The sequence below is a fragment of the Heptranchias perlo genome, chromosome 24 (genome assembly GCF_035084215.1).
Source record: "Heptranchias perlo isolate sHepPer1 chromosome 24, sHepPer1.hap1, whole genome shotgun sequence".
Taxonomy (NCBI): Eukaryota; Metazoa; Chordata; class Chondrichthyes; order Hexanchiformes; family Hexanchidae; genus Heptranchias; species Heptranchias perlo.
In genome coordinates this window covers 29,883,430-29,897,212 of record NC_090348.1, presented here as the reverse complement: position 1 = coordinate 29,897,212, position 13,783 = coordinate 29,883,430, and the positions used below count along the sequence as shown (strand labels likewise).

Here is a 13,783-nt window from a genome sequence, read left to right as displayed (position 1 = left end):
GTGTGCGGCAGCAGTAGAGAACAAATGGTATCTTAGGCTGTATAGCCAGTGGAAAAGAATGCAAATCTCAGGAAGGGATTTTGAGTTTATAGAAAGTGCTAGTCCAGCACTACCTGGAGTACTGCATAAAATTCTGGTCACTGTTTTTGAATAAAATATATTAAACAGGCATTGAAGAAATTGTAGCAAAGAGTAACTAAACTGATAGTTTTGTTTAGGCATCTGAGTTACTAGGAGAGGCAGAAGAACCCGGGAATGTTTGCATTGGAGAAGAGAAGGCTCATAGGTGATCTTACTGAAATATTCAAGATCCTAAAAGGTATAGAAAAGATAAATGTCAATATGTTTAACATCGTCACAGATTCTGTAACAAGCCTTAAACTTAGAAGATGGAGGTTGAAAGGACAGTTTAGGTTTAACTACTTTACCCTGAGGGTGATGAATGTATGGAGCAGAGTGCTAAGGGAGGCAGTGGGAGGTGATTGCATCATCCAACTCCTTCTTGAATTTGCTTAGTACCTTGAGAAATAATTAATGAAGAGTATGAGAGGTATTGTGAGATGTGATATTTCCTATACACTGGGCCCAACCAGGTGGAGTATATTGTCTTTCTTGGTCCTATACATTCCTATGTTCCTATGATGAATTGCAAGTTTTAGAAATCTCTTCTAGCATATTCAGCATTTTCTTTAACTGCACCATTAAAAATACAGAAAACTCTCAAAATTCATATCGGCAGTGATCCAGTGTTAGTAACTTCACCTTAATGGCATTAGAAGGTTCTAAATTCCACAGCTTCGCCAACAGCCTTAGCAACCCCAGGTTGGCGGGGTGAGGGGTGGGGGGTAGGCAGAAATAACCATGGTTCTTGCTCCAGTTCGCTGTACTGCGAACCTTGCTGTATTGTGGATGAAGGCTGAGGACAGGGCCAGGCTACACTATGATGCCTTCCCTTTTTCCCTTCTCCCACTGGGACAGATAGCCTGCCAGTCTCTGTCTAGGCCTACATGTGACAAGTGACCACTTGGGGAAGATACTGGAGAGCTGCCACTACGCATGAAGTTGTTCCCGAGCGCATGTGGAGAAGATTGGCAACAGCAGAAGATTCAGAAAAATTAAAACACAAGGTCATGAATTCCAAGGAAGATTACATCTATTTTTATCCAGGTCCTTATAATGTGATTTAATTTCCACTCATGAGACTCGCCACAACTTATGTGACTTCATGTTCACTTCATTTAGAAACAAAATTCCTACCACAAAGTCCTCCACTTATAAAAAAAATCCCTCCAATTATCATTCTTACTTGGAAATAACCAGGAGAGACACACCATAAAAAGTAGAAGTTATTTCTTTGGATTTCTGAACTTTTGACCATGTTGAGGGGATCTTTGTTACAATAACAACAACAACTTGCATTTATATTGCCCCTTTAACGTAGTAAAACATCCCAAGGCGCTTCACAGGAGCGTTATCAAACAAAATTTGACACCGAGCCACATAAGTAGATATTAAGATTGGTGCTTGGTCAAAAAGGTAGGTTTTAAAGAGAGTCTTAAAGGAGGATAGAGAGGCGGAGAGATTTGGGGAGGGAATTCCAGAGCTTAAGGCCTAGGCAGCTGAAGGCACGGCCACCAACGGTGGACCAATTAAAACCGGGGATGCGGAAGAGGCAAGAATTGGAGGAGTACAGAAATCTCAGAGGGTTGTAAGGCTGGAGGAAATTATAGAGATAGGGAGGGGTGAGGCCATAGATGGATTTGAAAACAAGGATGAGAATTTTAAAATCGAGGTGTTTGCGGATAGGGAGCCAATGTAGGTCAGCGAGCACAGGAGTGATAGGTGAACGGGATTTGGTGCAGGATACGGGCAGCAGAGTTTTGGATGACCTCAAGTTGATGGAGGGTGGAAGATGGGAGGCCGGCCAGGAGAGCATTGGAATAGTCAAGTCTAGAGGTAACAAAGGCATGGGTGATGGTTTCAGCAGCAGATGAGCTGAGGCGGGGCGGAGATGGGCGATATTACGAAGGTGGAAGTAGGCAGTCTTGGTGATAGGGCAGATATGTGGTTGGAAGCTCATCTCAGGGTAAAATAGGATACCAATTTTTTCGAGTGGTCTGGTTCAGAGCAGCTTCACTCCACAAGTTTAGTGTTGCTGCAAAGGTGAAAGCGCTTGGCACCAATACTAAACTTGGAGTGTAAATTGGATGTAAAGGCCCCAATTGACAGCAAAGCAAAGGCAGAACCTCTCCTCCAGGGAGTCTCACCTTACATTAGGGCCTAATGCCAGATTGAGTCTGTATTTACATTTATCATTGCAGTGCTGTTGAGAAGCAATGCTACAGTAACCGTATAAATGCACCCTTCGCTGACCACACTGGTAGCTGGGGCTAAGCTGCCAGATATTCTAGCAGTATGGAGACCCACTTTACACCGCTCTTGTTATAGGCTGTAGTTTTAATTGCAAGCTGGTCAGTTTGCGTAATAAGAGAATAGTTGCCATATTTATTCATAGGATATTCTTACCCATTACCCTGCTTACTTTAAATGAGTTTATGACTCTCCAAAACAATAATTAAAGCTTTTGCAAAATTGCCTGTTTGCAAACATTTCGCTTTCTGTTTAATTCTGTGGATTTAAGATCATTTTCAGCCTCAACTGAAGCTTCTTTTGGGCATGAGTAATTGGAGTAAATGTAGTTATTTTAATTAGCAGGTGGCCTGATGGACTCTGACTCTGCCCCACCCAGAGGAGTCAAAAATTGGCCATGAGACATCTATACTTATAGGTTGCTCCCCTAGCATTAAAAAGCTGCAGGGAAATGTGTATGTATTTTTAAAATAATTTAAGTAAATTTTATCTTTCTAAAGTTCAACTTTATTACGGTTTGCAAGGTCAAATATTTTGGGAGGTTTGGTTTGTTATGGAACGGCAATGAAATGACTGTTTTTGCAGGAAGAATCAGGGAATGTATACTGGAATACGTGGATGAGGTTTCTGTAGTTCCACAGTACTCAGTCATTGTTAGTTTATGTTTTGAAACTGGTGTGTTTTTGTGAAGTAATCTGCTGCACATTATAACTGATTTATTACTGCTTTAATCTGAATCTACCCTTCAAATAATAAATGTTTTAATTTTCATTTAGAAATGCAAAGGGGAAATTTCCCTAAATATTCCAGGCTATTTTATGATGATGATGTTAATTCTCTGCAAGAGCTTCCAATGGCTCCACAAACCTCTGCAGTTTGAATATTCTTCTTTTGACTAGTTGTAAATCCCTGAGTCCACAATTATTGTTAATCCTTTGACCTTCCTCTGACCACACATCAAAATGCCACTCCAATCTGCTTTTTTTGTTGGGTAACCTGTCAGTCTCCCCTAATGCAGACAATGTGCTGTTCTGTAAACCCCTGTTCTCAATCCCTGAGTCTCTGTCAACCCACTTTATTTCCTTAACCATTGTCCATGGTTTTGCTTTGCTATCAGTTACAGACTACAACAGATTTCTGCATGAGTAAAAACCACTAACAACACTGCTCACACACTGTCACTTGGTTACTCCTCAACTATTTTAATAGAAACTCTATCCTTTCATCTCACTGGCATTGAGTTATTAAATTCATTTTTGTATTTTTTTTGTTCCCCTCTCCTTGCCTTTAGTTTTCCTAAGGTGGCTATGTAATCAGTCCAACTACTCTGCCGGTGTCACTTTGCTGTGCCACTGGGAAAGTGTGATTTCGAGAGTGACTCCCCCTCTTCCTGTAGAGACGATCTGGCATTTGTTCCATGCCTCTCTCTGATGACAGAGCTGAGATTACCGATTTGATCCTGTATCCCATCCTCCCCAGCATCAAAATTACAGATTCGTTTTTCAGCCCTTTACCCTGGCAGTCAGCACAAAAACTAATTATTTCTTCATAAACTCATTCATAATTGATGTTTTGACCACTGCCTTTAGACCTTCAGAAACCATTTGGAAAAAAACGATGAAAATTGGCTTCTGAGAGGTGACATTTTTCAGGATCTAACTCACATCAGGTCTGCCCTCCCGCTGATCAGTGGGCACTCCGATCCAGGACCCAGCACAAGGGTGTGGCTACAATCTGCCTTCTTGATGCCCAGCCTCTCCCGATGACAGCTCATGTGACCTTTCTAACCAACCCCTCTGATGCACAGAGTCAGGATACAGGACCAGGCTGCCCACGCACCCACAGTGGTTACACAGCCTGCTGAAGAGTTTTCCCGGGACTCAGAAACCCTGAAATGGAGGCCGTCTAAGTCCCAAAACGCTCATGATACCATAGCACAGCCAAGCACAACTGGCATTCCTTGCCCTCTGTTATCTCCTTGGCACATCTCCAGGATACATTTAAAAACAGCACAGGGTAGCACCAGGGGGTGGGCATAATGGTAATAAGAATTACCCGTTGTAAATGTGTGTGCACATCAAAACCATTTTGTGATATGAAATATAGTGTCCTGAAGTTAGTCAGCTCTTTTTTTTTGTGTTTGAGAGGATGTTCAAGGTCTGTTTGCAACATGCACTTTCCAGCAGGGGTCACTGGATGGCTGTTAGGAGTGGGAATTGTGGATGATTTTCCCCTTCGTAGCCCGGGCCGCATTGACTAATTGTAGCAGCCTTATTGCTACCTTCACTGAGATCAGCTAACTAGGGGTTTGAACCTGGGATCTTCCTGTCTGTAGGACTCAGTAATGTATGGTACGTTCATCTGACAAACCATTAGGGGAGTACACTGTAGAAAGTAGATTAAGTAATCTGCCTGTGCTAATAGTTAGGACCTTTCTCCTTTCTGGGAGATTTATTTAACTGCTGTCTGTACACATCTGTTATGAGTTGCATAATTTAAATATGTGGGTAAGCTGTGTGGCACAGGTGAGTGAGTTTTCTTGCACTGTTCATGGTCCAGAATGCTTGGAGGTAGCCATGGTGACGAGGTTGCTGTGGCTACAGCCAGAGTTCCTGATGGGACGAGTGAAAATTTAGCAGTTTATGTGCTACTATTTTAAAATATTGTCAGTGGCTTACAAGAAAGTGGTTCAGGTTGGGTAAATAGACTAAATATTGCATTCTACATTCGTGCAGTAACAAGTATGTATTGCTGTTCTTGGCCACACAGGTTGTGTTAATACTATTAGAGTTGCTGTATAAAACTGGATGTACAGCTGGAACAAAGGGTTGAGGCAGCAGTTGGTGTAAAAATGTGGAATGCAAAGGGAGATTCTGAGCCAAAGATCATTTTTCCCTTCCTCCCCTCTATTTTCTTCATAGAAAGTTGGTCAGTGATGTTGTGCCAAAAAATAACATTTTTTTTCAAACCTATTTTACTGCTCAAATCAAATATTTTTCAGTACGATAGTCACTGATTTATAGGCAGTGCTGAGTGTTGGAACATTGACGTTTAGTGCCAAAGAGCGAGAGAATGTGGATTCTACAGTCTCCCTTCACCACCAACACACACAATGCTCAGGGTGATCTGGGATGGCTTGTAATGCACCCCTCCAAACAATGGTCCAAGGGAGGCATTGGTAAAGAGGTCAGGAATCAAGTTAGTAGGCCTCTTATAGCAACAGAAATATTAACCTGGGCAGATTGAGGAAGTGGGAGAATTACCTTGAAAAAACAAACTGAGAACAATAAAAATTACTTTCCACCGGCAATTATAATAGACAGTATATTGAATGATTTTTTTCCTTGTGAATGGGGATTTTATTTAATCCTGAAAACTGATCTTTAGCAAAGGCAATAAAAGAATTCCTCTCAGTGGAATTTTTGTGCATGGAATGTGATTGTTTCAAAGCATGTGCTAAACTGTCTGAGCTCTAGTCTTGCACACGGGCATGAACCACTCCCGTCTGTGAGCCAAATTTGCCTTAAAGGGTCTTGCTGTAGACATGTTTTTGTAGTTGTAATTAGTTGATTCCTGAATCGAGCAGCTGCTGTTTGACACAGAGAAGCCGGAATTAAACTCTAACATCAAGAAAAAGTTATTCAATTCAAGGGTAACAAAGAATTAGCTGCACGTTATTGGTCAATAAAGGAACCTATTATTCTTCAGGAACAATCCTGAAGCCTAAATCTGGGAACAAAATAAGTGAAATTGTATTGCTCACAAAGAGCACAAGCCTTCAAACTTCTTACAAAGCCATCATTGTTCCTGAAGGTGGGGCAGGCAGTGTAGTAATAGTAATGTTTTATTACACTGCATAGCATTATTATAGCTCTAATTACCATAAAATTAAGACTATTTAACAAATTGAGTTATGGACAGTTTTAAATAGTACACTGTACCTACATAACAATAATTTTTAAAAGTACTATTTCCTTATCTGCTCCAGAAAAATTCCATTTCCATAGAAATACCATTTCTGCACAGTATTACTAAGCAACTGTTGTTGCAAATTCATTTCACTGCAATTGTATGTTGCACACGATGCAAGCTTATACAGTAAAACGTGATTCTTATTTTTTAATGTATCTATTATAGATTCCCTCATTTCTTCTGATTCCTATGCACTTCCCTGTTTATTCTTTCACAATTGAACCTTTTTCTTGACAAAACATACTTAGTTTCAGAGTTGCATATTTTTCTACAGCACCATACCCTCACAGCCCCACAAATTAACCACTCCCTACATTGTCTGGACTGGCCTAAAAATTCGTTGATGTCACGCCTGTTTTACAAGTGTAAAACGGGGGTCTAAGTGACTAATATGGTGGGCGGCGTGCGCTCGTTCTGTGCCAGATGTGTGGCACCTGCTATATTGGATTGGGCTCCTCCGTAGAGGTCCGGGGCACGTGCCGGAAGTATTTAAAACGCTTGTTAATATATTTAAATAAGGATCCTACACTTGTTGTAGGACCCTTCTGTGAAATTGGTCTGCCCCAGCGCCTGATTCACCATGTGAGAAACTTACTCAGCAACCCATGGTGCTAACAGGCAGCAAGGACCCTTCTGCAGCACCATTTAAAAGGCTGATCCACTACATGCAGTTTAATTGTCGGTTTGTCCTTTTAGGCTGCTAGTTAACTTTTGGGCTTTTTTGGCCTATTTTCTGACTTCTACACCTGAATTCTGACTTCTGCTAAGAAGGTTTTGCCTTCAAAACAGATTCACTGCAGTCATGGTGGTCTGGTAGATCTGCCTTTGCGGCTGGAGGACGAGGGGGAGCAGCCAAGAAGACAGGAGAGAACAGGAGCACCTGGGAGAAATGGGTGGAGGAGGGCACTGCGCAGGAGACCATACCCACAGCGGGTCTTCAGGGACACATCTCATACCTTAACTTCACTGAGGAGCAATGTCTGAGGCGCCTTCACTTCACCAAGGAGGTGATCGCCAAGCCATGCCACCTTCTGCAGCCACAACTCGAGCCTGGAACCAGGACACAGACAGCACTGCCTGTGGCTATCAAGGTCACCGTGGTGCTTAACTTTTATGCAACAGGCTCCTTCCAGGCTGCAGCAGGTGACATCAGTAACATTTCCCAGTTTGCTGTTCACTGTTATGTCAGGGAGGCCTCCGAGGTTCTCTGCGCCAGGAGGAACAGCTACATCTCTTTCCCAATGGTCAGAGCAAAGCAGGATGAGAGAGAATCAGGCTTCACCCACATTGCAGGCTTTCCCAGGGTGAAAGGCGCCGTAGACTGCTTGCTCCCCATCATCATCGTGGCATCTTTCTCAATAGAAAGGAATTCCACTTCCTCAACATCTAGCTTGTTTGTGACCACAGGCAGTGCATCATGCAGGTCTGTGCCCATTTTCTTGGCAGTAGTCATGATTCATTCATCCTGCGCCAGTCCTCTGTGCTGCTTTTATTCCAACCAGGCATCAGATCACAGAGTGGCTACTGGGTGGCAAGGGCTATCTCCTTCAGACATAGCTCATGACTTCTGTCAGGAACTTGTGCTTAGCTGCATTGGTGCCCTACAATGCTACCACCAAAAATGTCATCAAGCAGACAGTCAGTGTGCTCAAGCAACGCTTCCATTGCCCAGACCATTCGGGAGGAGCTTTGCAATACAGCCCTAACCGTGTATCCAGATTTGCAGTCATCTTTTGCATGCCGCGTAACTTTGCCATAATGGGGGACCAGCCCGTACCACCACCTGGGCAGCAAGATTTTCAGAAGGTGGAGGAGGAAGAGCAGCACGAAGAGGAGGAAGAGCATGAGCAGCATCGACAACCAGCGCCCCAAGCTGCCAGAGCTCTTGGAGAGCACCTCATCCAAGAGTGCTTCACGTGAACCATCCTTCCTATCCCTCATATACCAACAGTCCCGCAATCCTAATCATCATCGTCCTTACTGCCACCATTCAATTGCCTTCCTTCAGAACAGCCTTATGGGGCTTGCTCTCACTTCATTTCAGATATTAATATCAACACCAAATCAAGATTGAAAAAAAATATACAACTTAATTCCATCTGCGGTATAATATTTAACAGAAATAATTAAGAATCTCCCTTGTGCAACCCCTTACCCTTAGTGCCCGTCTTCTGTGCTTGTTTACCCATCCTAGTGTTGCTACAAAGTGTATCCCCAGTGGCTGTTGCTTGGGAGGTGGAAGGCTGCTGAGCTGTCATTGAAGACATTTCAGATGACCGTGGTGACCGCGAGCAGCTCTAAGCCTTGAGGGCCTGGCTGCATACTGCAGCACCTGTGGCACACTAGTATGCTGGCACCTGTGGCGTCCTATGCCTATGCCCTAGCTCCTGTACACTTGTGGCTGGAGATTCACCACGTGAAGATCTCTGGCGTACCCTCTAAAATATGCATGGTCTCTGAGCCAAATGTGGCCTACGGGCTGCAACTTGGACAATCCCGATAAAGATCTCTGTACTCCATTTTAAGCTATTGTAACTAATGACTCTGAATGAAATGGAAACTTACATACAGCTGAATAACTGACTGAAAAACTGTAATTTTGTGGTATGCAGTGCGATGGCACCCTATGCTAGAACACCTGCACACTGCACCATGGAGTGAAGAGGTTCCCTCCCCCCTCACCTCTGTTGGTATAGAGAGCCACTGAGCTGAGACTCTGTGCTTTCCCAAACATGAGAGGGAAAATAGTAAAGTACGTCTCCTTTCCTTATCTCCTGGACTGTCTTTCATATTTCCTAGGCCACTCTAGCATCTGGTTCAAAGCATTGAGAGCCAGTCTGTTGAGGTTTGAGTGTTTCTTCCTCCTTTGGTGGCACTTCCAGTGGGAAACTTACTGTAATGAGAGGTTTGTAATAATGGAGTTTATTATATTGAGATTTCATCATATTTCAACAACAGGAAGGACTTCAATTTGCTAATAATGTTTGAGTTTGTGTATTAAAACTGTGAATAAGAATGTAAGCTACAGCGTGAGCTCGTACCATGTGAGTTATAATAACCAGTGCCTGATTGAAAAAACAGATTTCTGTAACATTTCTGGGTGACAACTACAACCTAAACAAAATTGCACATGAATGTGTGAAAAAATAATAAAACTAGTATAGCAAACCTGTTGAAACCTGTCTAACCTCTTATGGGGTGACTTCTTTATGCAATTTTGTTCAAATGGATTTTCTAACAATTTCCAGTATTCAATAGCACACTAAAACAGGAATTTTTATACTCCTTAGGGCGAGTGAAGATGTCAGTTACGTCAGCCTCAGGCACTGCAAGGTCTGGTGTAGCGCAGCTGGATGTAAGAATAAAGCTGCTGCTACTCTGCCCCAACAATAAGGGAACATTTCCCCTTTGTGTTATGTACAACATAATAATAAACCCATTCTTTATAAATCCCGAGAGAGTGGAACGCATTGGACAGTGTGGGTTTTTTTCTATTTCTACATTAATCATCCTTACAGCCTTTCTGAATGACATTGTCAATTTGTGCTGAAATGTAGGCAGCTTTATGCTGTGGGCTCACGCTGATTGCGAAAGCTCATTTCAGATGGGCCTCTTACAGCCAGCAGAGAGAGGAAGTTTTTCAACCCAGCAATGTGGACTGGATTTAAACCCAGGTTCTCAAGGTGAAAGTGCAGTGTACTAACCTTATTTGAATAAGCAAAACTAAATCAAATTTGTTTTGTTGCTGAAATGCTTTACTGTTCTTACGCTGTGGTTATATAGAAACATAGAAACATAGAAAATAGGAGCAAAAGTAGGCCATTCGAAATGATCATGGCTGATCGTCTAACTCAGTACCCCGTTCTCGCTTTTTCCCCATATCCCTTGATCCCTTTAGCATTAAGAGCATATAGAATCATAGAATGGTTATAACACAGAGGTTTTTTTGTACAAGCTTTGGCACTGGGTGCCTGCTTTGAGAGCAGTTCCTACAGTCAGTATCAAATTTTACTGCCCCACGCACACCACTCTCCACCAGGGGAAAGCAGAAATTAAATGTAAATCTAGAGCTCCGCTCACTGATGTCCCAATGCTGGTGACATTTTTAAATATTAAAGGAAAGCTGATGGGACAGTCAATCTCTCCTAACGTGAGAAACTTATAGTAGTGATGCTGGCTCGGTGAATTTATCCAATGATCAGATGAGCCATATAGACCTAGGGGTGCAACAGTTGGCCTCAGTGCCTGTTAACGGGAGAAGGGAAAGTCAGCCAGGACCTTGTTCCTGATCACTATTCAGTGACCCCCTGGTGGAAGTGTCTGGTACGTGTGTGAATGTCAAGACAGGATCGGGCTCAGCTGTGGTGTCTCCCATGGTCAAATAGCCTTTCAACCCTCACTGTCAAGGCTCAATGTGAATAATGGTGATTTAGGTGCAATGCAGGAAGGTAACCAGTGCTTATGGAAATATACCCCAAGGGTTCATGCCATCAGGAGAGAAATGGAGAAAACGGGCAGAGAAAATTGTTAGAACATAAGATTTGATGCATTTCTGAACATAATCAAACTCAGCCAAAAATATGTAACAAAATGGTTATAAGTAACAAAATAGTTCAGTGTTTCTTTCCAACGTTGTATTTTGTTTTTGGAACCTAAGTTCCCAGCTCTTACAATCTGCATGCAAATGTTAAATGATAAACAGTAGAGTGAGAGGTTGATTGTTAACTGACAGTCTGAGTGATAGCCTAGTTTATATCTAATTGGAAAAAACGTAAGGGTGATCACCCAACGAGAGTACTTCATTCTTGTGAATGGACCACAGTTATTTTTGGTTTTGTGATTTCCAAAAGAAGGGTTCTCATCTATGTATCTTGTAATCCCTCCTTAGGATAACATTGGAAATGTATTGTTACGCCAGATGGTTGCCAGGCCAAGGTTTAATGTTGAGCATTACAGGCTGAATGAGACATTGAGCCAGGATTTGCTGCCAAAATAATGGCAAGTTTAATGGCGTCGCGTTATTAATGTGTAAATCATCCTACAACGTGGCGAGGAAGAGATATCTTGTGAATTGCGATTCGCCATAAGTTACTGGATGATTTGCACCGCTCCACCATTAGCCTCGTGAAAACGACAGCTCGCCCTCAACCTCCCTGTGAGTTTCATGAAGCAGCTGCATTTGCGCGTTAATTGCCAATTAAACTTGCTACTGTGTTAGGGCTGCTACTTAACACCGTAAGTACCTTTTATAATGAGGAGATTTATGTTCCTGCAATGCCACTCAACCTCTCCGGCCCATAAAGGGAACAGTTTAAACTGTGGAGTCTCATTCCGTCAGGTAGTAAATTGTTGTTAAAGGTTTTTTTAATTTTACATTTTTTTTCTTACTTTTCCTTTCTGTTTCTTTTTTCTCTTAATCCAATCTTTCTTTCCCTCGCTTCACCCTATTTCCTTTTCCATTGTTCCTGTTTCTTTCTCAATCCTTAAAGCTCATTGATTAAGGAGATAGACTGTTGGTCCCGTTGTTGACTAAGGTCCCAGATACCCGTTGCCCTCGCCGCACCATTATCAGTTCGCACTTCCAACAACTTACAGGGCAAAAAAAATTTGGAGCTGAAGGGTGAGGGAGAAAAGTCTAACTGGGTATGCCGTGAGATGTCCTGCTCCAGCAAAATCTGGGCCATTCTGTTATATCAGAGTGCAATAGTGTGCTGGAGGAAGGAGGGGCTTATATATTAACTTTCTGAGAACTGCAAGAATTCCACAGCTCTATAACACATAATGTGTTATAATACATTTTTAATATGGCTCCATAAGGAAGTTGTATAGAGGATGTATTGCAGTATTTGAGCACATAGGCAAACTATGCATTTTTAAAAAAATATAGCATGTGCATGTTATGAAGTTTGGCCCAGGACCTAATTTATGGTAATTACCACTTCATAAATAGCACTTTCAAGAAATCTCTGGTTCATACCTTAAAATAGTCTTGTGGAGACCTGTATTTTCCTTCATGTTGAGTATGTTGTAATTAGACAATAATGAATTAGATGTGCATATATCCAGGAGTGATTATTTTGGCTTGAAGCAAAGAATGATCAGCATTGCTGTTTTTCTATAAAAAAAGACACCCTGATTATAGGCATGTACTGGAACTGATTATTGCCATTAGATTTCAGTTAGAACAGAGACTTGTTGGTGTTTTAGAGAGAAAATAAACCCTACTGAATTATTTCGTAATCCACAAATGTAGTCGACATGGTGGCAGAGTATCTCTGAGCTCTCACATAGTCTAAGGGGATAAAGCTTGATTTTCTTCATTTTTAAAAATCTCAATTGCATTGCTGCTGGAAGACACTGAGTGAAGTCTATGGATCTCCCAGTAAGGGTGAGTAAAAATTGGAGGGGCATCTCCATGGAACCACTCCCACCTACGTCCTGAGTACTGACTAATATTTGTATTGACAGTGTCCTGGAACCAGGTTGTCCACCCAGATGTCTCAGATCCAGGAGGTGTGTGACTCAGAGGGGCCAGCCAAGGAAAAAAACATGGGGGCAGGGGAACATAAAGAAGGTTCATATCTTCACAGGAGATTAACATGGCCTAAAATAAATTGAGTGCTATTTGTACCATTTCTGTCTTCAGTTACTGGTGTCACATTTTGCCTTATTATGCCCTATAAACTGATATACACAGGTAGAGATCCACAATGCCAGATCTCTGCCTACTGTGTGCAATGCACATATTTCCACTTGCCGAATATATGGGGAGAAACTGAGAGGGAGTGACCTAATTTTGACCTGCATGCTATTCATGCATGCAGGACGCTAAATGTAATTCATCCCTTTATATAATGAGTATCCAGGGTTGCTAAGAGGTCAGCTGTATATGGAAGTTCATTTTAAGGGAATTGTAAGAAGATTCAGTGGGAAGTTCTGTGGCCATTTCCCTGCCAGTTTTCTGTTTTTGTGTTACTACTGAGGTTTTCATGAAACTTTTTGGCAATTTTTCTGCTATTTTTTTTCCCCAATAGTTGCATTAGTGTCACCAATGAGATTCCCAAAGGGAATCTCCCAATGTGTGAGTTTTTGGAGAAAGAGGAGGGCTGCACCAGAAGTGTTCTTTGCCCAACCAACAATTTTTACATTTTTCTTTGTAATAATTAAGAGATGATTTATACTTTTGTTTTTTTTCTCTCTCGATTTTAATTTGAAATCTACACAGAGTAACTCAAAGGGTTAACAAATTTTGAGAGCAACTTTTTAAATTGCTGATCTCTAGACTGCTGGAAGTTTGTGTCAGAGCAGCAAATCTATTAATTATTAAAGTTGTGACACATTTTCTATATTGAAAACAGGATTATTTGCTTTTGGTGGAATGTTTGTGCTTCACAGTGTAATAGTTTTGGATTACAGCCTGGTAGTTAGAATTAATATCTCC

The 13,783-nt window shown here is 41.9% G+C and overlaps 1 protein-coding gene across 4 annotated transcripts in view; it reads left to right on the top strand.

Moving 5' to 3' along the window:
• Positions 1 to 13,783, top strand: part of napepld (N-acyl phosphatidylethanolamine phospholipase D) — a 41,556-nt gene that overhangs the window by 25,744 nt on the left and 2,029 nt on the right. The window lies entirely within an intron of this gene.